A 25,959-nucleotide genomic window follows, 5' to 3' on the forward strand; every position below is an offset into this window, starting at 1 on the left:
GGCAGCAGCAGGCAGTTTGGAAGAGGAATTGGGCTGTATGAGTCAGATGGTTGGGACAAATCTAGCATCGTACAACAAGAAAGGGAAGAGAAGATTGGTAGAATGGGGCATAGGATCCACATTTGGCTATCTTAATTTAAGATATGGAGTCAACAAGAGGAAGGGATAGAAAGCTTAAGATCTGTACTTTAAATATTTGTGGCTTGAACAATCCGAGGAAATGTCAAATGTTAGCAAAACTGGTTCAAATATTAGGGGTTGATATACTTTGCCCTACAGGAAACAAATGTGGCTTGGACCACCAATAGGGACTATTTAAAAAATATGGGCTTGGAGCTGATCGTCTGTTCCAAACAAACAGGTATTAAAAGGGGAGTGATGATACTCAAAAAACGGGGAGTGTACAAAGACATTGGCAGATAAGTGGGGTCGTTGGGCCATTGCTGATTTTAATTTGGGAAGGCATAGGTTTACAATTTGTAATGCTTACGGCCCAAGTTTGGATGACGCAAAGGTCTTCAATTTTTTTAATCTAGAGTTGGCACAATGGACTAGACCTGTGCTGCTGTGTGGTGATCTTAAACATCATAACAACAGAGTATGCCAATACTGATATAGTGATTTCATACACTAAGTAGCATACAGGGAAGAAAATCAATTCAAAACTGGGTGATGCTAATTAATAGCTGTTTATTCAACCATGTATATATGAAAAATGCAACATATGGTGCTTAGTACATCATTTCAATTAAAGTAATGCGAATGCATGTAGAAGAATCGGACACAGCACAATAAAATCACAAACACACCTTCACTAATCAGACATATCACAGTCATTCCGCTCACATTCACACAAGATACTCCACACAATCTGGAAGGTTCAGTGTACCAGTGTGGGAAGTAAGGGGGTCTGCTCTATATCCAACAAAAAAATCACAACAATAATTTCTATAAAAAAAGTACACTCCGATTGATTCATGACAGTTATTTCTATCAAAAATATATATTTTATAAAGGTTGTGTACCGGAAAGCAACACGGGTGCAGTACAAATCAGCACTTGAATAGCAAGGGCAGACCAAAAGAGAGAGGCATACGCGTTTCGAATCCCTGTGAGTCAAGGGGGATTCTCCTCAGGGCCAAAAGGTGTTCCTCATATGTTGTAGGAAGAAAAACTGGTGCAGTATTGGAGACTCCTAATGACGATGGCAAAGTGTCCAAGTAAAGTACACGGAAGATGTCAGGGAGGAGGCAGAGAACCAGTTGCACCCGGTGTCCAAATCTAAGGGGAAGGCTGGAGGTGTGCCATCTCAAGTCCCAAGGTGAAAGGCGAAGAAAGCGGCCTTTAGCCACGCGGGGTGGGTGTGGTGATCTTAATATTAAACATAGGTGTAGATGTGCACATAAGATCCAATCAAGTGTATACTGGCAGAAAGAAGCTAACGTACACAGCAATACGACAGTTGTGTTTGGACCATGGTTTTTATGATGTATGGCAGGTGAAGTTCCCCGCGGACCCGGGTTTTACTTTTTTTTCTGCTCCCCACTCAAAATTTGTACAGTTGGACTGTGTTTTCTCCTCTTCTGAATTTTTAGCTAAAAGTACTATAGCAATTTATCCTAAATTGGTCTCCGATCACAATCCGGTTGTAATTGACTTGACTTTAGAACTCGAAGGACAATTAGATCTCTCCCCATGGTCGTTTGACCGGAAACTGTTATTAGACGAGGAATATTGTCAGTACACGACTCAGATTATTCAGGTTTTTTTTTACATAAATAAAAAGGCACAGCAACACAAGAAACAGTGTGGGACGCATTTAAATCCGTGGTTCGTGGAGAGACCTTGAGGTTCTCTACATTCAGGTGTAAACAGATACGCCTTAAACAACGACAGGAGCTTAATCTGGTTTTGCAGGCAGAGAAAAAATTAGCAGAGGTTCTAAGATTAGGAGCAGAAGTAGAAGAACGCAATCAAGCTCAAAAAGACCTCACTATGAAAAGGGCTATGTTTATGCCAACATTGCCGAACAAATAGCAGCCAATTACTTACAACATAAACAGCAGATGAATTCGGGGAAAAAACAGGTAGAATTTTGGCACAAAGGGCAAGGGAGAAAGTGGTTTATAATGAGATATCGAAAATTAAGGATTTACAGGGAGTTATGCAGGAGACAAAGGAAGGGGTGTTGACCGCTTTTCAAGGGTATTATCAGCACCTATATAGCGACGATAATGAGATTGATACAGTTGCGGTAGGCGAGTATTTATATGATGTGACTCCTGTGACCCTAACTGAAGCTCAAAATGCAATTTTATCGGCACCGCCACACTGGGGAGAAATTGAGATAGCTATCTGTGGGTTAGCCCTCGGAAAGGCTATGGGGCCTGATAATATCCCTCTGGAATTCTATAGAAAGTTTAGACACCTATTAAGAAGAGAACTAGAGGAGATGTGTCAGAATGCATTTTTGGGAAAGGCCCCGCGCTCTTGGGCAGAAGCCACCATTGTGGTGTTTAAAAAGAAAGGCGAAAAAAAGGATGAATTGGGGTCTTACAGACCTATATCACTTCTTAATTCAGACAGCAAAAATTAATCGAAAGTGATGGCTAACCGATCTGATGCCAGGATTTGTTTCCCCTAGACAGCATGGCTTTATACCAGTGAAATAACTTTATTCGGTAAAAATTTCACCATAAAAGTATACAAATTATACAAAACATTTTAAAATTGGAAATACATTAGGTAGGTACCTAGTTCAATAAAATTCCATCAAGAAGTGTGCATATTATTATACAGTACACGTAGTATGCTAAGGCCCAACAACCATATATGCATGTGACCTCACATAACTGCCCCATTACATTATGGTAGAATACATTTAAAAACACACAAAATCCATCAAAGTATCCTATCTAAGAGCCGGCTGGCTATTTAGCGGGGTGGGGCGGGGCTTCATCCTCCTCATACGTGTCAGCCATGCACTACCCAGATATTTAGCTACCCCACATACCATAAGAGTAGAGGACTTATCAGTGGAAAGAACTCGTAGGGCCATTTTATGGCATCTGAGACCCAACCCCATACATAATGGTTTTAGCCAAACCTTCCTGGCAACTTTATATGCGGGGCAAGCAAAGAGGAAGTGCGCCACAGACTCATTCGGGGCCGCACAGCCGGGACAGGGGATCGGCGGACCACCAGCGTTGGTCCACCCCGAGGTGAAGTCATGCACCGGGAGGGTCCCAAACCTGAGTTTTAAATAAAGTGCTCTATCCAGAGGCTTTGATATAAGGTCAAGGAAAGGTTCCAATTTTCTTGACCATTTAAACTCTAAGAACCGCTCCGTGAGCAAGCCCCCAGCGCCACTACGTATTGCCTCTGCCTGAACCCAATCAAAGTACAGTTTCTTCATCACTAGTTTAGGGGGTGGCATTTGACTAGCCCATGCATCGCTCAGGCCCAGTTGTAAAACCAGCTGCCTCAAGTTGCTCAACCACCTGATCTTATTACTGGTATTGAGCAAAATAAGTTAGTCTAAAACAGCAGCATAGTTTGTAAGCTCCCTGGTCCTTCTCAGCCGAACCCAAAATAATAGTGGGCGCAGTCGTACTAAGTCTTTAAAAGAGCGCCTGCCTAAATCTAGCCGTAAAGGGATTGGCGGGGTAGAAACTGGTAGAGCCACCAGGTCCCTCAAAAACTTATTTTCGGCTGAGACTAACTCAGAGACATTCTCAAACCCCCACAGCTCGGAGCCGTATTGGGCGGCCGGTAAAATCTGTCCCTCATAAATTGCCAGAGCCGGTGCCACAGGTTTGCTCATCGACTCCCGGTGTTCTCTCAAGGTCACCCCAGACACTCTTTTGTGGCTAAGTAACATTTTGGCCAGGTGATCCTTCCAATTCATCCGACTATTTACCCGAACCCCCAAATAGTCGAAGGAGTCCACCAGCTACAGAGGTGCCCCGTTGAGCGTGAAGTTGTTCCTAAATCTTTTGGAGGGTGAGAGGGCCATAAGCTTAGTTTTAGAGGTATTGATGGTAAGTCCTCTATCCGTACAAAAGGTACTAAAATGGTGCAAAAGCTTTGAGGCCCACCGGTGATTTAGAGATCAGTACGGTATCATCCGCGAAGAGTAGAGTGGGAGTTTTTTCCCCCGCCAGGGATGGCGCATCTGCCTCTTCCTCTCTCAGATGGTCCACCACACCGTTCACAAAGAGCGAGAAGAGGGTCGGCGCCATAACGCAACCCTGGCGGACTCCACTCCTCACGGGCACCCTGTCTGTCAGTTGCCCCTGAGTGCCCCATCTAATCCTCACATAATTCCCCTCGTGAAGCCTTACAATCAAACCCAAAAGAGGCCCAGGGAAGCCCATCTTCTCTAGCGTATCCCACAGCCTTGCTCGAGGGACCAGGTCAAATGCAGTCCTGAAATCTATGAAAGCCAGGTAGAGACTACCCTTATTGATGGTCACAGACTTCCAATAGATGGCAAAGAAACGAAAGACCTGGTCCATCGTACCCACCTTTTGGCGGAATCCTGCTTGGAAATGGGAGAGGACGTGTTCCTCTTCCATCCAGATTCCTACCCTCAAGATAATGACCCTGCCAACCACCTTCTGGATCACGTCTATCAGACTGATGGGTCTATAATTGGCAGGGTCATCTCTAACCCCCTTTTTGAACACGGTGACTACCTCTGCCCCCTTCCATGAGTCTGGCACGGGTTGTCCCTTAGCAATCAGGTTCATTATAAGGGCAATAAGTTTGGCCCAAGCAGTAGGATCTTCCAGCAGAAGGTCCCCAGGGATCCTATCTGGGCCAGCCGCCTTCCCTGGGGTCAAATGCCTGATTGCCAATACAAGCTCGGAGGGTGAAAATGGATCCACAAACACTAGTGGGAGTTGATCCCTTCTAGCTGGTGGTGGAGGGGGACAAGAGGGCTCTTCAGCTCCACCGTACAGTGCAGAAAAGTGGGAGAACCATTGTTGGCTTGTTATGTGGGTAGCTAATGGTTGAGAGCTCTTCTGCCTAGCTTTATTAATGAGCTCCCAAAACAACATTGCATTCCTCTTACTCACTGCAGAATTAAGATCCTTCCAGTATTGTTCTTCCCACTCTCGTTTGGCCAATGCCATTACCCTTGCATAGTCCTTCCTAGCCGCTCTAACTAGTGAGGGATCTTTTTTGGAGCAGGGCAACTGTTAGCTCTTTCCTTTTTTCCCCTGCACTGGACCGTATACCACAGGTTGCTGGATTTGGGAGATGTATTATTTAGTCTTCCACTTTTCCCCTTGGATAGGAAATATTGGCCCACTTCTTGTATTGTGTTTTTATATACTGTAGCAAAAGCAGAAGGCGACTCCTGGGCACTTCCCATTCCCAGTTCGAGAGCCTCCAATTCAGCGGTCAGATCTGCCACATGAGTCTTAATGCTCACAAGTTGATCTTCTTGCAGTTGGGCCATGTCCCATTTCAACCTTCGGTTCCCATTATAAGGGGTGACCTCATTGGTTGTCCTCAAAGGAACGCTCTTCACACTTCCCTTTGGGTTGCCCCACCTTAGCTTGGTACAGAGGGGATTATGGTCTCTATCCGATATGGAGATACCACCTCCATATCTATCAGGTCCCTCCACAGTTTAATGTCCAGTAAGATATAATCGAATCTTGACGGACCAGTAAGCCTAATAAAAGTCATCGCTCCCGCACGGTCAGACATAGTCCTACCGTTTAGTGCTCTTAGATTATGTTCCCTAGTGAGGGCATTAATTTGTATTGCCCTTGCTGACCATTTTCTAATTGGGGCTAATTACAAGGCTGGAATAGACCATCTAGAATCTTCCTCCTCGATATCCAAGGGATCATCCCCGCTAAGGGGCTCGAATGTACAATTAAAATCCCCATCCACTATTATTTTAGAGGATGGGGGGCAGCTGGCTAGTGCCAAATCTAGACTCGTTAGTGTGGATGAGGCTGTGTCCCCCGGTCTCCCTCTGGAATAGACATTGAATAAATCGAACCTACTCCCCTCAGTTTGTCCCCTAAATGAGAGATGTAGGATGTCCCTGCATGCTGAATCATGACTGACAACATCCCAGTTCAAATCAATTTTAATCCAGGCCAGTAAGCCTCCCGCTGGTCTACCCACAGCTTACGGCGGGAGAGAAGAAGGTTGAGTACCCAGATTTATGTAGTGGGAGCCGACTCCAAGTCTCTTGGAACAGACACACATCGAACTTTCCAATAAATGTGTGCCATTCCGGTAAAGCAATCTTCCTTTTTAACCCCGCCACATTCCAAGATAACAAGTGAATGACCCTATAACCTGTAGCGGTCGCATCAGGGGTCCCCTTGTTCCCACTCCTCCCCCGAGCAGTGGGCTTTGGGCAGGCCTCCACGTGGTTAATTAAATTTAGGGCTACATTACTGCCGATATTGGAGCCCGGGCACAATACCTCTGTAGTAGCTGTAGTTAAACTACTAACCATGAAATTGGCTAATAAAGGGCCCACTTTCCCATTATCATAACCACTGGCCTCTCTTGAAACCGCTTGAGCTGTACCCCCTAGGCTGGCATCACATAATCGACCACCCATGCGCAACCTCGACTGTGGTCTTCAATCGCAGTCTTCCATACCTGATAGCACAGAAAACCTATTCCCTGACTCCAGAGGGGTGAAGGGTCTCAAGTGGTCCATTCTCCTGCTGGTGTTTCTATTATATCTCGGTGGTACCGTGTTCCACCCGAAGGGATCAACCTCATGTGCAGGGTATTGTCCGTGAGTTGCATGCCTAGTATTATACACTGGCAGGGGGTTTGAATGAGTGGGGATCAGCCCACTTGAAAAGATTGGGGGGGGGGGGGGGGGGGGGGGGGGGTGGAACACCAGGGATCTAGGGTAAAAATATGTCAGGGCCCGAGGGGTAATGCAGTTGTCACCACTTCCCGTGGGCCAATTTAAAATGTAATCCACTGCACGCGGGTCTCTGAAATTAACTACCACCAGATCACCCTCAATATCTTTGCATCTACTACCCAGCCAAGTGAGTCGCCTAACGTGCACTCTCTCGCCATCAATGTTATGTGTGATGGGTCTATATGGCCCAGCCAGTGCATGATTTTATTCTTCAGCTGGGCAAACCCTTCCCTCTTGTTGTCTGTTAATGGTGGAACCCCCGTCAAAACAACCACAAAAGGCACAGCTTGTGGGGGTAGTTCCACTTGTGGCCCTTTGCTCACTGTGGCTCTAGTGTGTCTAGCACTTCCCCGTTCCTCCCGCGTGTTCCCTGGGGGGACCATTACCAAACCCCTTGGCTGTTCACTAACCGGAGCCCCTACCGGCATGTTTACATGCTTTTGAGGCTGTGGCCTTTGTTGGATAAGGTCGGCCCTGCTAGAGGGCTGTGGAGTGGCTTTAGTAAGATGGGATGGAGCTTTAGCGACATTAGTAGAAGGTAACATAACCGAGGTTGAGGGCGGAGCAGCCACACTCACCTGGGCCTTAGGTGGAATAACCTTACTACTTATGGCGGTCTCTAGGATCGTAAGTCTGATCTCCACCCTTTTTAAACTCTCAATGATGGGCTGATGGAGAGATCTAATTAGGTATTCCAAGTTCCCCTGTGGAATTGTGTGGGATACTACATTCAGTAATGGCTCCACTGGGGCAGAGTCAGGCTCAATGATGTTGATATCCGTGACAGGTAGTGCAACTACTGGGGGAAGAGTAAAGATTGGGGGACTTTCTGGCACCTCCACTGGTGCTAAAACAGGTTTAGTAACGGGCTTTATAGATTTACCAAAATCAGAGTGGCTAGTTTTAGTTCTGAGCAGCCCTCCCCCCATCTTCCGTCTTCTTTTACTAGGAGGTGGGCCATGAGTTTTTGCCAGTGCTGGATGATTCAGCTATTTCCTTGTCAGCTTAGCACGAGTGGGGATCTGGGTAATTAAGTTGACAGCCATACAGCTTGAAAGGGGGGAGGCACTTACAATCTGGTCCATAGGAGCACAAGGAGTGGGGGTACAGTCCCGCAACAGAAATGGGACACTATCCAGTGATGATAAATATTCATTACTACTTGGGCTTCCTCCCTCCTGGGCAACAAAGCGGGGTGTGGAGTGGGCAAGAGACCTATTTTTCAAACTTTCAACAGAGCGTCGGCGCTCTGCCCTACGTTCTGCCAACAGGTTTTCCCTATCACCGTCGGCCGATACCCTGGTGAAATAATTATCTAGTGTCCCGTTTCTAGACCCCACCGGCTTTCCAATGGTGGCATCCTCGGGAATAAGAGCCGAGTCCATCAGTTGTAGCAGGGACCAGAGTTGGGAGAAGTTTATGGAAGTAAGAGGGTAGGCCCAGCCCAGCCTCCTCTGGCCTTAGAGGGCCCGCCCTTTGCCCGGGCTTCGCCCCGGGTGCTACCGCGCAGCGGTCTTAGTAGATATTTAAGTAGAGCTAGAGCGGGGGCGTGGCCGGCAGGGAGAGCGGCCATGGTGTTGCGGGCTAATCGAGCAGGGACTCCTGGGCAATTGAGTCCCTGCTACACTGCTCACAGCCCTGCCGGTGCGGTGATGCTTCCCCCGGCAGTTCTCTTTCCGACAGCCCCTTCCAAAAATATCACGTTGCTGTCCCTCCCTCAGTCACAGGAGGCGAGGCGTTTGTGTGCACCCCGGCACACGGGAAACAATCCAGCAGCAAGAGACAGCCCGTCCAGCTTCCACAGGGCGTATCACCGACAAAGGTGCAATACCCTTTGTGTGGTTGAACTGACTGCAAAGTCGTTACTGCTTGCGTGTTTAAGAGCTTTTCTGACTGCTTTTTGGATTGCTCTCACGTGCTCACTGGCTTTATACAGGGTAGAGGCACCACAGACCATATAAGGCGTATAATTTCGTTTTTGGACTGGTCGCAGGGGGTTGGTTCACCTGTAGGCGTGGCCCTGTTGGACGCCGAGAAAGCGTTTGAAAGGGTCACGTGGACCATTTTGTGGTCTGTCTTGGCGAAAAAAGGCCTCCCGGAAGAACTGGTTAAGGCTCTGTATTCACAGCCATGTGCTGTGATTCGGATCTCAGGGAAGACTTCCGGTAAGGTGCGGATAGCAAGGGGGACAAGGCAGGGCTGTCCCTGCTCGCCCTTGCTGTTCGCACTGTACATTGACCCGTTTATTAATAAGCTGGAAAAAAAAACTGGCAATAAAACCAGTACAGATAAATAACTCTGATTTCAAAGTTTGCGCTTATGCAGACGATATAGCAATAGTATCGTCGGAGATTGCTAGGGCATTACCCATCATAGTGGACTCTGCGGAGGAATTCGGCCAGCATTCTGGATATAAATTAAATATAGATAAGACGCAACTTATCCATTCGGTGGCAGGCCGTCCAGAGAGTATAAAATTTGATAAAGAGGCAACCTATTTAGGAATCAAGATTACTGCAAATATGGAAGATATTATTCCTATTAATTTAGATCCCATAATAGGATTGTCCAATAAAATACTTAAACGGATAAACAATATGAAGCTCTCCCTTTTAGGGCGCAGTAACGTGTTGAAAATGCTTATTTTCCCCAAATTTCTGTGCGTATTTCGCTCTATTCCCTTCTTAATTTCTTCCGGTTATTTTGTTCGCATCGAGAGAATGTGCTCAAGATTTCTTTGTGGGTACCACCTGGATAGGAGAGCATTTAAGTATTGTGCTTTACCCAAAGAGAGGGGGATGGGGCATTCCATATTTCCAGTTTTACCATTGGAGTGCATTACTGCAGCATATGGGGGTTCCTAATTTTTTCGGAAGACCCCACAGAGGATTTTCTGAGACCATCTATATATGAAACGCTCTTGGGCACGGAGGCAAAGCAATGTTTAACCCGGGTTATAGAACCTAGTTACTACAAACAAAAAATACAAATTTAAGATTTTTGTAACGGCTTATTACGTATGGAAGAATTTTTAAAAAAAGAGGTTTTGCTACGGCCCGAACATTAATATTTATACTCCTGAGGGGTTGCACTTTTTTACCAGAATTATTTCAAGACGGGGTGATGTTTAGATGGCATAACCTGGGGATTTGTAAGTTTGGGGATGTTTTTCAGGGGAATGAGTTTGTCTCTTTTGAATATTTAATGAAAGAACATCAGGTACCCCGCATGGATTTCATTAAGTTTCTCCAGGTTCAAAGTTTCTGTATTTAGAAAATGTAAAAATCCTTGATAGGATTAGAGAAGAATGGGTTGCTTGAAGCAATTAAAAGCCAGCAGAAATTAGGGTTTCTATATAGATTATTTCTGGAGACGTTGGAGGACGATATATCAGGGAAAGCTGTCAAGTAGCAAAACAAATTGGGTATATAGTGTGTTAATCTAGAGAAAAGTATCGAGATAGCTGGGAAAGTATTGCTGAATGGACCCCTGATAAGTCAACATTTTATGTCAACATTTGAGCTTTATTATACACCAAGTAAGTTGGCAAAGTGGAACTCTGGGAGGGGGGACGATGTGTAATCGTTGTAGCCTCTATGCAGCAGATGCTACTCACATGTTTTTTGTTTTCCCTAAACTGGGTAAGTTTATTGCCGATATAGAATATTTTGTGTTGAGGAATCTAGGTATCCCAATTAAAATAACTGCATCACTGGCTATTTTTGGCTATGATGAGGGACTGAATCAACATAGATCTGATGTAGAAGAAGGTTTTATTTTTATTTGCATGTCAGCATATCGTTCATGTATTACATCCCACTGGCTAGATACGGACTCACCCAACTTTATAATGTGGCAAACAAAGATCTTATCTAACTACATTATATAAAATGAAGGGCACAAGAAAGAAAACGTTTGGTCGGGAGCTTTGGTCTTCAATTGCCAGCTGGATAGGTTTATGAATCTTCACTCTAATTATTGTATTTGATAAGGCCTGTTGGAAGCGAAAATGTATGTATGTATTCTTTTTTGTCCTGTCTGCTGGCAATAAAAAAAAATGAGAACAGTGAGTGTCTGATGAAAACGTGGATTATGAAAAAACTATTTTGTAACGGAGATGGGCTCCTTCATTCAAACAGGTCTGAATTAGGCGTAAACACGTATGGAAATTGTTTATTCTTATAAACGAAAGCCCATCCCACCTTACTTTAAATGTCAGTATTACTTCTAAAGAGGCAAAATCTTCCTCTTTAATGCTTAAAGTGGAGAGTAAACAAGTGCAAGATGATCAATTACCTTGGTTTCGGCCACTTACTATCAGTGCACAGAGTCAATTTTTAAAACATTTGATCAGAAAAAAATTAGTATGTTGGAAATTACAACTCAAACAGCAGGAGGAAGCGAAAAGGTGCCGATGGTAAAAATGTACATCAGTCGCCACAGGCAGTTAACAAAAAACACACTGAATTAAATCCACTAACTCAAGATGCATTATTAGTTTACATAGAAATCAGAAGCAGAACAAGAACGAAATGAGATAACAGGGTTACAGAAACAAATCGTGCCGTTATAACCAAAGCAAAACTAGTTTATGTTTTAAATTAGATGGAATGCCAATTTAATATCAAACAGTTCAAGATTAAGGGATTGTGCCCATGAATTAGTCTACAAGAGTCAGAACAGGTATCACGCTGGGTGGGGCACTAAATGAAACTGAGTTTGAATAACTATATTCCTCAATATGTATGTACTGTGGAAGAGTAATCACTTACCCTCAGTTCATCCCCGCCAGTTTGTGGTTGGAGCAATAGTTAGCTTTGTCAGTCTTTTAGGTGGATTCCCCTTGATTAAACTACAAATGGCCCAAAATGCGGGGGTCACTTTAATAACAGGCCTATATAATAGGACCATATCTCACAAATGGACAGAAAATAGATCATAGCACACGTTTGTAGCTTAAATTACTCTAGAGTCAAAGATCCAATTTAGTATATGTAACTATACAAAGGAAGTGGGCCAGGGTATATGGCTTTTAAAATCCGTCGCCAAGGACAATACACAACACATTAAAAGCACTGGGGATTAAGGATATCAAACTAACAAATCCATTGTGTGAAGTCAGTTTCTAGAATTCTCTAAATAAGACTTAATAAAAATGCCTAAAATAGGACAGCCTAAAGTATACAAAAGGAGATAGATAGAATGCTTGAATATCAGCCACTTGTAATCACTCAGGGCCGGATCCCAGTCCAATGTTATTGTGCACACCATGCCACCTCAGTTTGGACCCAGTCATATGAAAATCAGTCTTGACCAACGTCCAACTGGAACCATCTAGCCCACCCCCTGAACCGGAGCACAAGCAACCCAGGAACCGGTTATGTTCAAGTTTCAAACATGGTCACTGGCACCAAGCTATACCTGGCTGATTATCCATAGCTAGGGTGAAACAGATCCTATGATGCTTGTATTCCACACCAAATAACATGACGTAAGCAAAAACTACAACACGGCAGAACAAAAAATATTGGGTGAGCATGAGATAAGAAAATGCCAATGAGGAGCAAAAAAACACCCTCCTTAGGAAGTTGGCAAAAGCAGGGTGAAGACCAGACCCTGGCAAGTACAAAGCACACAGCTGAAGCAGACAAAGAGAAAGCATCAAAGAGAATAAAGTTGCAAAATAGAATGTGACAATTTTGGGAGAAGACTAGCACTACTCAAGTACATACAAAATGAGAACTTTATATCTATATAAACCTGTTTGGCAGTGTTCTGTTTCTGGTCTGAAGCCTTTCCCAGAAACGGATGTCTACCAGAGAAAGACTGCTTGGAAGGGTCATGGAAATGGATTGGAGTGCAAAGGGGGACTAAATGCAGCCTCACTCCTTGGCAGCTGTCGAACTTCCGGACCTCATTACTCATTGAAACAGGGCAAATCTCATTGGGTATGAATTGTATGCCTTGGTCCAAGTCACTGGCTTAGAGGGCGACAAAAAAGACTGCAGTCTCACTGTCCGGTTACAATCTCGTTCCGAGGTTACAATCTCGTTCCGAATGCTCAGAGATAGGAGTATTCACAAATTACTTACAAGGTGTTAAAAGAAAAAAACAGGCCACTACTAATAGTCATGTTCATTATAGGCCACATTGGATCTAAAAGCACAGGAAAACAAGATGAAAGTATGTAAAATTGTAGCATCATTCTGAAAATGCCCATATTTAAATGGGAACATTGATCCCGGACACAGCTAGACTCCGCTGATTTAAAAAAAAAATTAAAACATTTATCTATCACAGGACCGTCCTGTTTTAAGCAATCATCTGAGAAATGTGGGATTGCTTGCAAAAGCCATTTCTTCTGCAGGTGTCCAGCATCAAGACTGAAAAGACCTCATTATAGCAGTAATGGACATCTAACTTAGAAGTGGCAGTAGGTAACCACAAGGGCAGCGGAGGACAAAAGGAGGCTCTGCCCCAAAAACAAGAACGGACAGTATGGGGGCTGACGTATGCTGGAAGAGGGGAGTGGCAAGCTAAGTAGGGGCTGCGGACTGGCAGGGGAGAAGATAGCGTGAATTAGAAGGAAGAAATTAAAACCTGTAATTTGCGGTTACATGGCAGCTGTAGTGAGTAGCAAAAGATAAAGACATAGGCCCTAATTACGACGGCAGGCGGACCGCCACAGACAGGCCATTGGTGGTGGTCTGTCCGACATGCAGGCGGCGGTTGGACTCCTATCGCTACAATGGAGGTGGTGCGTGCGGAGGCACCACCGTAGGGATTAGGTTGTCCCTTTCCGACTGCAATGTCATGTTGTTCCGAACACCATGACAAGGAAGACAGAAACTGACTTTGAGGACCCCAAGGAGGGCCCGTGACCCCTGTGGGCTACTTCTAAGTGGCCTGGGGCGGGGGCACATGTTGTGTTCTCCCACACACCCATGCACTGTGTGCCAAGCACTACATGGAGCCTGGCACACAGTGCATGGATGCCCACAAAGCGGTTTTTTTGTGCGCCTCTTTTCCTAGGCCGCAGCACATGCCGCAGTGGTAAAAAGCTATTTCTGAGCACTGCGCAGGCGGTCTCATCATAATTGGGTGGGTTAGACTGCAGACTCTTTCTCGTACGTTCCCCTGCATGATAAAATGACAGTCTGACCGACCACCATCTTAATAATGTGCTTCGTATGTTGAGGGTATGGATTAAAGAGGGCAACGGAGGAAACCATTATCCAATCACAGTAAAGAGGCTGAAGTTTTAAGTGACAAGCAACCTATGCATAAGATACACAATGTCTAAAAATAGAGGAAGAAAAGAATGACAACAGAAAAGAATTGTTAACATGGCGTCTGCAGGAAAAAAATTGTAGTGGCAAAGCCAATAAGTCTAACAGTTCGGTTAACAATGCCGACCTACTGGCTTTGATGTTGCTTTTTGCTGATGCTGTTCACCACTAGCAGAAAATAAATTCCTTTTGCCAATGTTGTCCAGCATTAAAAAAAAAAAAAAAAAAAAAAAAAAAAAAAAGAAGGTGTGCTAGCATGCATACAGTGTAGTGCAGACTCACGTCCTCCAACAAACTGAGCCACTGTTCATAATGAGAAGTGTGGCTCACTGGTTGGAGAAGTGTGGCTCACTGGTTAGAGGAGGCAGACCTGGTAGCAGAGGTCAGCCCGGGACCAGGGTTCAATTCCCGGCTCGGCGGGGTCTTGAGTCCTAAAATGTCCATGGACTCGACAAGTCTCGCTCCGGTGCCTACTCGATTCACGGGTTCACATTCTGCGATTTTGGGCAATAGCTTGCTTAATCTCCACAACGGCCCCTCGCGGCGGGATGCCTGGCTTTCACCTTGCGGATACCCTGCCGGGCTTAGCTCACAGGGGAATACCAGGACGGGTTCCCTAAGCAAGCGCTTAGAAACCGCTCTGTGATTTGCGCTTTTTAAATTCCTGTACATTTACATAATGGATAAACCATAATGCATGTACATCTTGTGATCCCTGGAAAAAACCCTGTCCGGTAACTAGCTTTGGCTCTTTAGGTCATCCCAATCATTAGTCCAATCCAACCTTTAAAAAAAATATTCAAGCGATGAGTCATTAGGCTGGTATTCTTCTATGGCGCAGGCCTTAGTCGGTAATGTGAGAGATGCGCTGTGGTTTGTGTCCGTCAGGCTATTATGCACTGTACTTTGAATCCCAAACAGATTCTCATAAAACTGCCGATTTGTACCTACTTTGCTTCTGTGATACAGCTGCGCTAAGCATTTCACAAAACATCAATTTCAAGTGTATGTCTTCAGCACGTACCCGGCTTCCTTAGTTTTTAATCTTTAGGCCTACAACAAACCACGTAAATGAAAAGAAACTATAAAATAAATAACATAGCAGAACCAAGTAAAAGAGCAGCGACAAGAAGCTCAGCTGTTAGCCTACTGAAAGTACTTCCGCTAGGAGAAACCTACTTCTTTAGGGATTAAGGTCACGTATCTGGCACCAGAAACAAATCCAAATATAACTACACTCAAGAAGGACGTTACATGACACAGCCAAATTTCCAACCCTGGCTGGCCCCTGCCCCACCTCGCTTAGATATTCCATTGGGTTTAGAACCTTACCCATACACTTACCCATGGGGAATCAAAACATACAACCACCAACCAATAGAAATAGCTGAACAACAAGGGCGCGGTTTTCACCGTGCCTATAACCATGCCACTGTACAATTTAATGAATACGGGTTTCCTACGGCCAACAGATACGATGCTCTCTACAACCACGACCAATTGGATGAGGTTGACTGACTGTCATCTGACCCATTTCTTGATTCATTTTCTGATAAGACAAGCAATCCTGCAGAAAGCAAGACCAACTTAATAAAAACATCTAATCCCCATGTGGTTTGTTTATCAAATACCATCTCTACGATGAGATCAAGCTACATAGTTAGCCCCCGAGCAAATCAAGCTCATGCTCATTCAGTGGTCGAAGTAGGTAGTCCATCTATAACCGTAGCTTCACAACTTTACACATCACTTGAAAACACAAGGTCTAAACATGAGACAGGGACAAACTCAGAACCGTGCCTCCTCTCCAATATAACACCTGCACCCAAATCAGAGCATATTACTTCCAACCCAATCAAAATACTTTCCTGGAACATTGCAGGATTGGCCTCTAAAATCAACGACCCGTTATGGGTGGACTTTGTCAAGAAGTACACCATCCTGTGTTTCCAGGAAACCTGGCTGATAAATGGCAACACCTTCATTGAGGGATTTCAAAGTTTTTTTGTCCACGCATCCCCTTCACCCAGTGGCAGGGCAAAGGGGGGCTTGGCAATATTCATCAGTCTGTCCCTTAAAATGCAGATCAATCGTGTTCAGTTGGATAGCAGGAGTATCCAGATCCTGACACTCAGAAGGGGAAAGAAAGGCATAACTCTGATTAATTTCTATAACTCTGTCGCCAATCTAAGTGACTGTAACATCGACAATCTTGTAAATCACCTAGCTGAAAATTGGACAAAATTGCCACAGGACAAAATACTTCTCGGCGATTTTAATACGCATATTTGCGGTAACCCTCTGTTGACAACTCTGGGATCGTTGGGCTGTGGATTTAAAACAGGCCCCCACTTCACACACTGCCATCGCGGATCAAAATTGAACACCTTAATGGATTCCACGAATATGATTATGGCACTATCATTGAAAGAGGACTCCTTCACCTTCGAAAATCCAACCTATAAAGGATCTGAGTCAGGGTCTATCATAGACCACATCCTTCTCTCTGCTGGTGTGGTCCAACAGGTTCTAAAGTTTGATATCCTTGTTAGCATTTACAGAGATCACAACCCCCTACATCTTGAGCTACAATGCGATTCCTTTGTACTCCAAAATAATATCAAGGACCCAGGGGTACTTAAACGGGTTAATAACAACCGCCGCTTGAAATGGAATCTGATAAATAGTGATAAACTGTATGAGACCGTTGCTATAGACTGTGAACCTGAACTTAAGCTTTGTGCCACAGACTCTGCTCCACCGGAATCCGTTCTATCCGCCTTTGCAGTGGTGTCCAAAAGGATAGAACAATTTCTGACCGTAACCGCCAAGGGAACAACTGCTCAATACCCACGATGGTTTGATCATGCCTGTTCTTCTGCAAACCGTAAATTAAAAGCTGCTCTTAAAAGCAAGCCGAGAGACTCAGCACTAGTTAAGGCCCTTCGAGCAGATTACAAAAATGCACTTGCTTCACGCAAAAAAAATCTATAAAAACTAAAACTTGGGAATCCTTGCTCGATCCCTCAACTTTGGGCAACAGCTCAAAGTTTTGGAAAATAATCAATAAACCTCTCTTTGACGACCCGACCGCTGAAAGTCTCGGCACAGTCATACCAGAAAATGACTGGATCACCCATTTTGGATCTATCTTTAAGAGCGAAGCTCCACAGTCAATAAAACCACCTCATCTCCCTGAAAGCAGCTCCTTACATTTTTCTACTAAAGAAATTGAACTAGGGATTCTTGGTCTTTCTAGCAACAAAGCCCCGGGCCCTGACGGACTTCCACCAGACTTATTTAAATCTAACATCATCTTATGGGCTCCAATTCTCACATCTGTCATTAATGCCGGGGTTGAAGTGGGAGCCCCTAAATCCTGGGGAGCATCCACTATCGTCCAGGTATACAAAAAGGGCGACAGAACAAAAGCAGCCTGCTATAGACCAATCTCCCTGATAAACTCTGTTGCCAAGATAGTGCGAGGGGTACTCCTAAACCGGCTGAATGCGTGGGCTAAACAAAATAACATAATGACCCCTGCACAGTATGGATTCAGACCAGGACATGCAACAACTACACAGTGTCTGAACCTATACCTAATAAGTGGTAAATACACCCAAGCAAGAGATGGAACTTTGTATATGGCCTTTATGGACCTTTCTTCGGCCTTTGACTGTGTTGATAGGAGCAAATTATGGGAAATCTTGCAAAACATGGGCGTCGAAAATAATCTAATCAATTTTCTGGCCGACCTACATAATGACACACGTGCTAATGTACGTTACACAAAAGACTTGAAAGTAACGAGAGACTTTAATATCAACCGGGGAGTCAGACAGGGCTGTATTTTAGCACCTTTTCTTTTTAATTTATACATTAATGGACTCGAAGATCACCTGGTAAAAACCGACACGGATTACCCTCGTATTGGGAAAACAGGGGTACCGGTCCTGCTATATGCAGACGACGCCGTTTTGTTATCCAGAACTGCACTCGGACTTCAAAAGTTATTGGATTCTTTCTTTCAATTCATGTCCTCACGTGGCCTGAATATTAATAACTCCAAATCTTTTGTTATGACGGTTGGAATAACCCCCAAAAAACGATACCCTTTTTCAGTCAATGGGGAAAGCATACCGCTAACAAAAACTTTTTCCTATCTAGGAGTACCATTTGACCACAAACTCTCATGGGGCCCTGCTATAATTAAAAAGAAAGGCGAGGTACTAAGGACCAACTCTGGAATATTGGATTTTGCACGCAAATTAGGTAATACCCCAGTGTCTGCCATAATGAAACTATATCAGGCAAAAAGCGTTGCAGTGGCATGTTACAGTAGTGAGCTGTGGGGTTTCTTACCAGCAGAAGCCCTGATAACACTAGAAAATAACTTTCTGAAACAGGTCCTGAGCTTACCAAAAAGCACCGCTAATTTCTCTGTACATGAGGAACTGGGCACACCGTACCTAGGAGACAAAATTGCCGCAAACCCCCTGCTTTGCTGGTTAAACTGTTGGCGCAATGTATCTATACCATTGACTCATAGCATCCTCGCTGAAGCCCTTAGCTGGGAAGGACATCTCAAGATACCCTGGATGAAATATATTAGAAATTGTTGTAAAGATCTGGGTAGATTGGACCTATACCCAACACCCCAGCACACCACAAAGAAAGACGTTGATTTTGTAAAAAACACTTTTATGCTAAAACGACAACTTGTCAGGGAAGACACCGAGTTAAAGAAGTCCAGCGTCAGGAGCCACACACTAACAAAGACTTGTGTGTTCTGCGAACCCTACTTATCATGGAACATATCTAGATACGAGCGCTTTCTGTTGAGCAGATTCCGATTTGGTCTTTACCATTTGCTTTTAGCTGTCCCGAGTGGAGCCCATAGAGGCCAAGTGTTGCCAGCTTGCGGCTGCGACAACTTGTCTCCGCAAGACCTGGCTCACTTTTTATTCCTGTGTCCTTATTATTCGAGTCCAAGAAAAATGTTTTTAAAACCTTTGCTTAAAAAGTTGAATTTTGTACAGATTAAGCCTGCACTTTTATACCTTCAGATGTTGCACGACGACAGCACTTTTTTTACCTGTAAGTTTTTAAAAACAGCCCTGAAGTTTAGATTAACTATGGAAGGATGATTCCAAGATGATCTGTGCTAAATATGAAACCATGTCTTGAATAGGCACATTTATACTGGACTACTGCATTCTTTTAATTCTCCCGTGAATTGCCTATTTTTAGAAATGTTTATAAAAATGTTCTTGAATGAATTGTATAACAATGTACTTATGTGCTTTTATGACTGCTTTTCTGTCAGTCGAATAAAGAAATTTTTGATTTGATTTGAACAACTGGAATTTGTACACAAGCAATGTGTTTATCAAGTTAGTAGGGAATAGCAGTAAAAGGAAGTGAAAGAATACCAATTTTAGCGTAGGAGAGCTACACATTATTAAGAGCAATTAAGATGCATTAGCGGGTTGCGTTTCCGCTGCAGAGATCTTTGTGCAAACAGCAGCTACTGAGTACGATCCCAAAGAACGCTGTCACAAAACACCCTACAAAAGAGTAACGAATGTGCAAGTTGTGTCAAAGCACAGCAAGTTCTTATCAGAGCAGACTGGTGTTAACGGTCACAAGATGAATCAAACCTAAGTTGGGCAAGTATAGCGCTTAAACGTAGGCGGGATCACGGACACATACTGAATGGTATCACTGGTTGACTTTTTACCCCAGCGTAGTTTACTAACATAACGAAGTCAAATCCAAGAACGGCTCAGAGTTGCTAGACAAGTTGTTCATTCATCTACTTGGCCACAACCACCGTGAACTATTCTAAAAACTTCGATATGTAGCCCGGTTAGGAACATGGAGGGTCGGATTGCATATCGTCCATTTCGGCATACTGAAAGAAAAGCACGACAGAAAAAAATTGATACCTTGAAGGGTCACGTCGAGGCCAATTTGTAGAGTCGGTCGGGTACAACATGGAAACACATTGCTTGTAAAAAGCGAGGGGGGTTGAGGGGGTGCACTCTAAATAAGAAGCCCTTCCTTTATGGGGACAATAAAGGCGTGCACTGACGAAATGAGAATACTGTTCGTGTGACCTACCTGAGGAGACTATGGGGTAGTGGGAAAAGCGACCTGCTGGACCGGACCATGGGGTAAAATGGTTGGTGATCTATATAGTACGCAAGCTATGACAGCGAGTCATTAAGTTCCCTTTCAAGTGAACGACACCGTCGGCACGGCTGGAGAGCCCAGCAAACAAAGCAGAGGTCCCAAAAGACGACATTCGGTCGTGAGCATGAAGTGACGCCACGTGGGCCAGCAATATGGTAGAATGGGCCAATCGGATACACAACTCATATCACCAGGGGCCAAGAACAAGACGGGGGCCGTACCACCAATAAGAGGAAGTTTAGCAACCAGACATCTGAAAGTAGAACATGGCTTCCTTACCAAAACAAGAAGCCACGGGCATCATTTTTTTTCAACAGGAACTTTTTGACAAAATATATTTTTTAAGAAAAATAATGGCAAGTTTTTCAGGAAACATGTTTAGTTTAAAAACTGGCATTTTTAATGTTTATTCTTAAATGGACAGTTTCCCCAAACATGCTATGACCACCCTAGTGGTTTTACATTTATGATTAGCTGGACCATGTATAACTACAAGGGGAAACAGACGGGTGTGACATGCGCCCCCGAGGGGCTAATTGCACCACTATTACACTATAAGCCGTGACAATGACATCCGCCATGGACTTCTCGAAAACCCCATATGTTCTTATCACCTATCCAGATGCCCTTAATTGGAGTCTGGTTCTGCCTGAGGGCATCTAGCTATGATGCTCTCTGGAACACTGACCCTGGCACAGTCCCTCAAGATCAAAGGTGGTAACGCAGAACTGAAAGCTTATGGCCCTGAAACTAGACAAGCACACTGCCCTACAGACCATTTTGACTTCCCACAGTCCACACTAACCAACCAAAGAAATTCAGACTAAACGTTTCCCTATGGGACGTCACAGTGAGCCCACATCCTCAGCCACCATAAAAGTCTCCCAAACACGGTCCCTACAGGTCCCATTACTGCATTTTTACTCACAGGTCATAATTGTCCAACATTTGAATGTTCTTACGAGGAAAGCACACTACACTTGCCCAACAAACGTCCGACGCAACCCTTAAAGGCAGGGGGCCTCGCCCACTAAATGTATACCACGAAAGCTGACAGACCTCACTAGGCCATCAAACTGCCCTAGCAAGAACCAGGTACCTAAACCTCCCCTATTCATCACCAGTCCTCCCACTACGATCGCTCACCCCATTACAGCACTGTTGTTATTAAGGTCATTTCAGCCTTTTACGGGTCAATAAACGAATACCTACCTCACTGCAGATCTAACATTGCCACCCACCAAAGAACGTCACACTTACCACGTTCACGGATTCTTACACTTTCCCCACCACACGAGGGCTTACACTCAAATCCCAGAGACATTCACACAAGCACTACCCTCACACATGTCAAACTGCCCCCGCCCAACCCTCACAGGGACAAATCACTCCTTCTACCGGCGGTGCTCACCGTGCAATGCGGGTTGTTCATTGACCTCCAGTGCGGGCGGGGGGCCAGGCCCTAAGAAAAGGGACTGCGGTAGGAGCGACGACACTGCGTGAACACGGGTCGGCCAGGATCAGTGACTTTAGTGGGGATCGACCCCTCGTGCTTCCTAAACACAGCTGACGGTTGATAGCTTTCCCGCCTCGGCCACGAGCGCTTACCCTGTGCATCAGCCCACACGCTCGCCCCCGTCAACCTCCAACGCAGAGTCCAGACACGACTCCAGCCCACCCCTCTGACGTAACACGTCGTTGCGAGCGCGCACCTCACCCAAAGCCATCCGTTCCAATTCTGCCAGGGCCGCGCGCGCTCGGTGACGACACAAAAGCCGGCAGGCGCGTGGCCCGGGCGTGCCCTTTTGCCTTGTCTGACTGGTTGGCGCAGGTTACGGGATATGTGGAGAAGCAAGTTTGTGCCTGGGGACTGTGTCACGAGAGTACACACGAGCCAACCAGGCAATTGATCTCAGCCAATCAACGAACAGCCCACCCCACTATCGACCAATCGGCAGCATCTAGCCGGTCTCTTATGCATGCAAGTGTTTCGGAATCAATCGGAGTTCGAGTTGCAGACGAAGCCGGTAGTTGATGTGTAGTTAGCGACTTTTTTTAACCCCACCTGTAGTCAATACGTCTCCCAAAGACAGAATGAAATGTAACACTTTCCAGCTTTCCCAACAAGATTTTTCAATTCTATTTGGGATTGGATTATGCGTCTGTCTTTATCTTCAAACAAAAACAGAAGGCAATCAAATTAAAACTTTCAAAACACTACATTCCCCATGACTCCACCATAGTCACCTGATCAACCATAGAGACCCAGCCCACTCGCACCAGTCCAGCTTTCTCTTTCTTTGCTCCAGTCCAAGGAAACAGATAAATAGTCCGAGACCCAGCATCGCCAGGACACACAACTAAATGTGCAAGACTGTAATGACAGGACGTCTCTCGGAGGGGCTTGGCTATGTGATTAAGGGCATGGCTTAAAACACCCAAGATACAATTCTGTGCTTAGCATTGTAAAGAACTATCACACTATAAAAGTGGTGATAAAGTGAGTTCTTTATTAAAGCGTCAACACTGGCTCCTACAACAGCGGAGCCTTCAAAGGTTTCCCGTCAGTCGGGTGATCAGCTGTCAACTGTCAGTTCTGACAGTTCACAGCTGGTGACCTCACTACGGTACGGTGTCCACGCAGGGACACGGCTAGGCGATCAGGCGTACGGTGTCCCATAAGGGAACACTACATTAAGTCATAACACATCTCCCTTCTTATGGAAAGGAAAAACAGAACATCCAAATGGAGTAACAAAGAGTCTATTCGCAGACATAATCTTTTAGTTTGGTTGGTGGTCCTAACAACCTCCCTGCTCGACTCCTGCTGATGGACTGTGGTGTGTCGTCTGCAGGTGTAGGTGGTAACATTCGCCTGACCCTCACTGCGCTGGAGGCATTTGATGATGTACAACCTGGCATTGAAGCATGCCGCAGAACGTTGCTCCCAATCACATTAGGTCGTGCTTGAAACTCATGGTCAGACTCATCGTCAGATAAAATTGGTTGAGTCAAGTTTCTTTTCTGTCCGTCGCATGAGTTCTTAGCAATGCCTGTTGGTAAACGGTATGTATCTTGCATGGTGTCTTCTTGGCTTGGTACGGGCTGACTGTAAGCAGACAATACAGAGAAGTGCCATACTTTTCCATCACTCAAAAGCGCAGAGTTACAATACACTTCACTCACAGTCAGGGGAGATGTGAATCTTTCTTGCCCCTTTCCAATGTGTCCACTTTTCTTTACTTTGACTACATCTCCCGCCTTGAGTTGAACCAGCTTACAACCGTGCTTGTTGTCATAGGTCGCCTTACTCCTGAGCTGTGCGTGTGTAAGTCTTTGCATGACCTGTTGAGCAGACCAATTCACTCTTCTTGCCGCTTGGGCCCAACCCAAATTGTCCTTTGAAAGTGGAGTTCTGCATCGCATTAACTCAAAAGGGCTGTGGCCTGTGGTTTCGCATGGAGAAATTCTGTATGCCCACACTGTCTTGAGCATTTCTGTTTTCCAGTTGAGTTTGTTGCTTTTAGCTATTTGCAATATTCCCTTCAAAACTCGGTTGAATCTCTCCACTGCTCCGTTACCAGCAGGATGATAAACTGAGGTAGTCTTGTGTTCAATACCGTGTTTGTTCACATATGTCTTAAATATTTCAGAAGTGAATTGTGCGCCATTGTCGCTTAGAATCTGCTTTGGAAGTCCTTCACGGGCGAAAGTTTCGTCCATGAACTTTACAACATTCAGGGCATCTGGTTTGTTAACGATTCTTATCTCTGGCCATTTAGAGTAGTGATCGATTATTACTATTACGTACCATTGATCTAGCTCTTCATGTATTGGCCCCATAATGTCGATGCCAATCCTTTCCCATGGCATGGATGGACATGGTATTGGGTGCAAAGGTGGTCTAAATGTCACTTGTGATTTGTCTGAGTCCATGCACATTTTGCATTCTCTTACTGTTCTTTCTACTGCAAGACTGACACCTGGCCACCAATATAAGTTTTTGACTCTGTTCTTTGTTTTGGCGATACCTAAATGCCCTTCATGGCATAACTCAAGTATCTTCTTCCTTATGCTTGTAGGTGGAACAATTCTTCCGCTCCTTAACAGGAATGCATTTTCCAAAGATAATTCATTTTTTATTTCCCAGAAGTTTTTCAATGGTTCTGTTAGTTTGTTCTTGTTTGACCATCCTTCAGTTATGTTCTGTATTACCTTACAAATTACTTTGTCCCTACTTTGCTCCAACAGCCATTCCTCTCTAGTGATTCCACTGGACTTCTCTAATACATTTGCAATACATGTTTCTTCCACTTCCTTGCAGTCAATGTCACCTTTATTTCCTACGGGCATTCTGCTTAGAAAATCAGCTACAACATTTTTTACTCCGGGAACGTAGTGGACTTTGTATATGTAATCAAATAATCGTACAGATAGTCTGGCCAATCTTGGTGAAGCCGTGTTTAAACCCTTCGTGGTGAGAACTTTGGTTAATGGTTTGTGGTCTGTACACAAGTTAACCATTTTTCCCCAGACATATTGTCTGAAGTGTTCAAGGGCCCACACGCATGCCAGTGCTTCACGCTCTATGACTGAAAATTTTTCTTCTGCTTGAGTGAGTGAGCGCGATGCAAAGGCTATGGTGTACTCTGCACCATTGGTGTCTCTCTGTGTTGGACAGGCCACATGACGGGCCGCTCTCCCCCGGCTCGACCAGGCCCGAGCCCAGTCACGCAAGCACCACACACCACCATTGCACACCCTACGTCCCCTCAGGGACCCCTGCCCTCGAACATGATAACCTCGTGGGTCCGATCCACTGCCGGCCCATGCACCCAGCCCGGGCCGCCATCTTGGACACCTCGCCACGAGGCCGCCTGGCCCCCGATCGACCTCAACCCTGGGCCTAGCCCAGCCTCAGACAATCCGGCACCACCCTCCACCCAGGAGGTGAGCGGGCTACTTGGCAAGTCAATGGGAGAAAGAGGTGCCGATGGCTCTCCCCCCGCCCAGTGCCGCTCGCCCATCGCCTCCCCGGGCGCTGGCTCCACCCCCCTGCTGGGTGTCTGGACTCCCTCATCCCGGACCTCCCGACCTCCAAGTGCGAGGGTCCGGACATCAAAGCACGCCAGCCCTATAACTGGGGCAGCTCCAGAGCAGGAAGTCAGTTGTATCTTGGAGTCGAGAGACGTAAGAGGAACTCATCCTGGACGGACTACTGGCGCTGCCGTAGCTCTGTCCTGTGCACCATCGTCCTGCCTGTTGGCGCTGCCACAGCCGTCGTAACCTTCATCCTTCACCGTCGTCCGGATCTGCTGGCGAGGCCGCGGACCGTTGTAACCGTCATCTTCATCGGGACCTGCTTGGCTTCTCCACGGCCCGTCGACCATCCTTCATCCATCTCGGGACCTGCTTGGCTCCTCCACGGCCCGATCAGCAACCACGCCGAGCTCGAGGATTGAGAGCTATTTAACTCATTGGTAACTAAGACTGTCCCGCTACCCTTTTTCCTCAACCAGAGATCAGAACCGAGGGGACCCCTGAGTCCAGACCTCC

At 45.4% G+C, this 25,959-nt stretch overlaps 1 protein-coding gene across 5 annotated transcripts in view; it reads right to left on the reverse strand.

Moving 5' to 3' along the window:
* Positions 1 to 22,348, reverse strand: part of PTP4A2 (protein tyrosine phosphatase 4A2) — a 259,598-nt gene extending 237,250 nt beyond the window's left edge. Inside the window, exon 1 of one of the 5 annotated variants that reach the window (XM_086955650.1) lies at positions 21,815 to 22,348. The gene's annotated coding sequence lies outside the window, so the exon portion shown is untranslated. The remainder of the gene's footprint in view (positions 1 to 21,814) is intronic. The other 4 variants (XM_086955653.1, XM_086955652.1, XM_086955655.1 and 1 more) reach the window with 4 other exon arrangements.
* Positions 22,349 to 25,959: the final 3,611 nt, after the last annotated feature.

This window comes from Lissotriton vulgaris, chromosome 2_1, assembly GCF_964263255.1.
Source record: "Lissotriton vulgaris chromosome 2_1, aLisVul1.2, whole genome shotgun sequence".
Lineage (NCBI taxonomy): Eukaryota > Metazoa > Chordata > Amphibia > Caudata > Salamandridae > Lissotriton > Lissotriton vulgaris.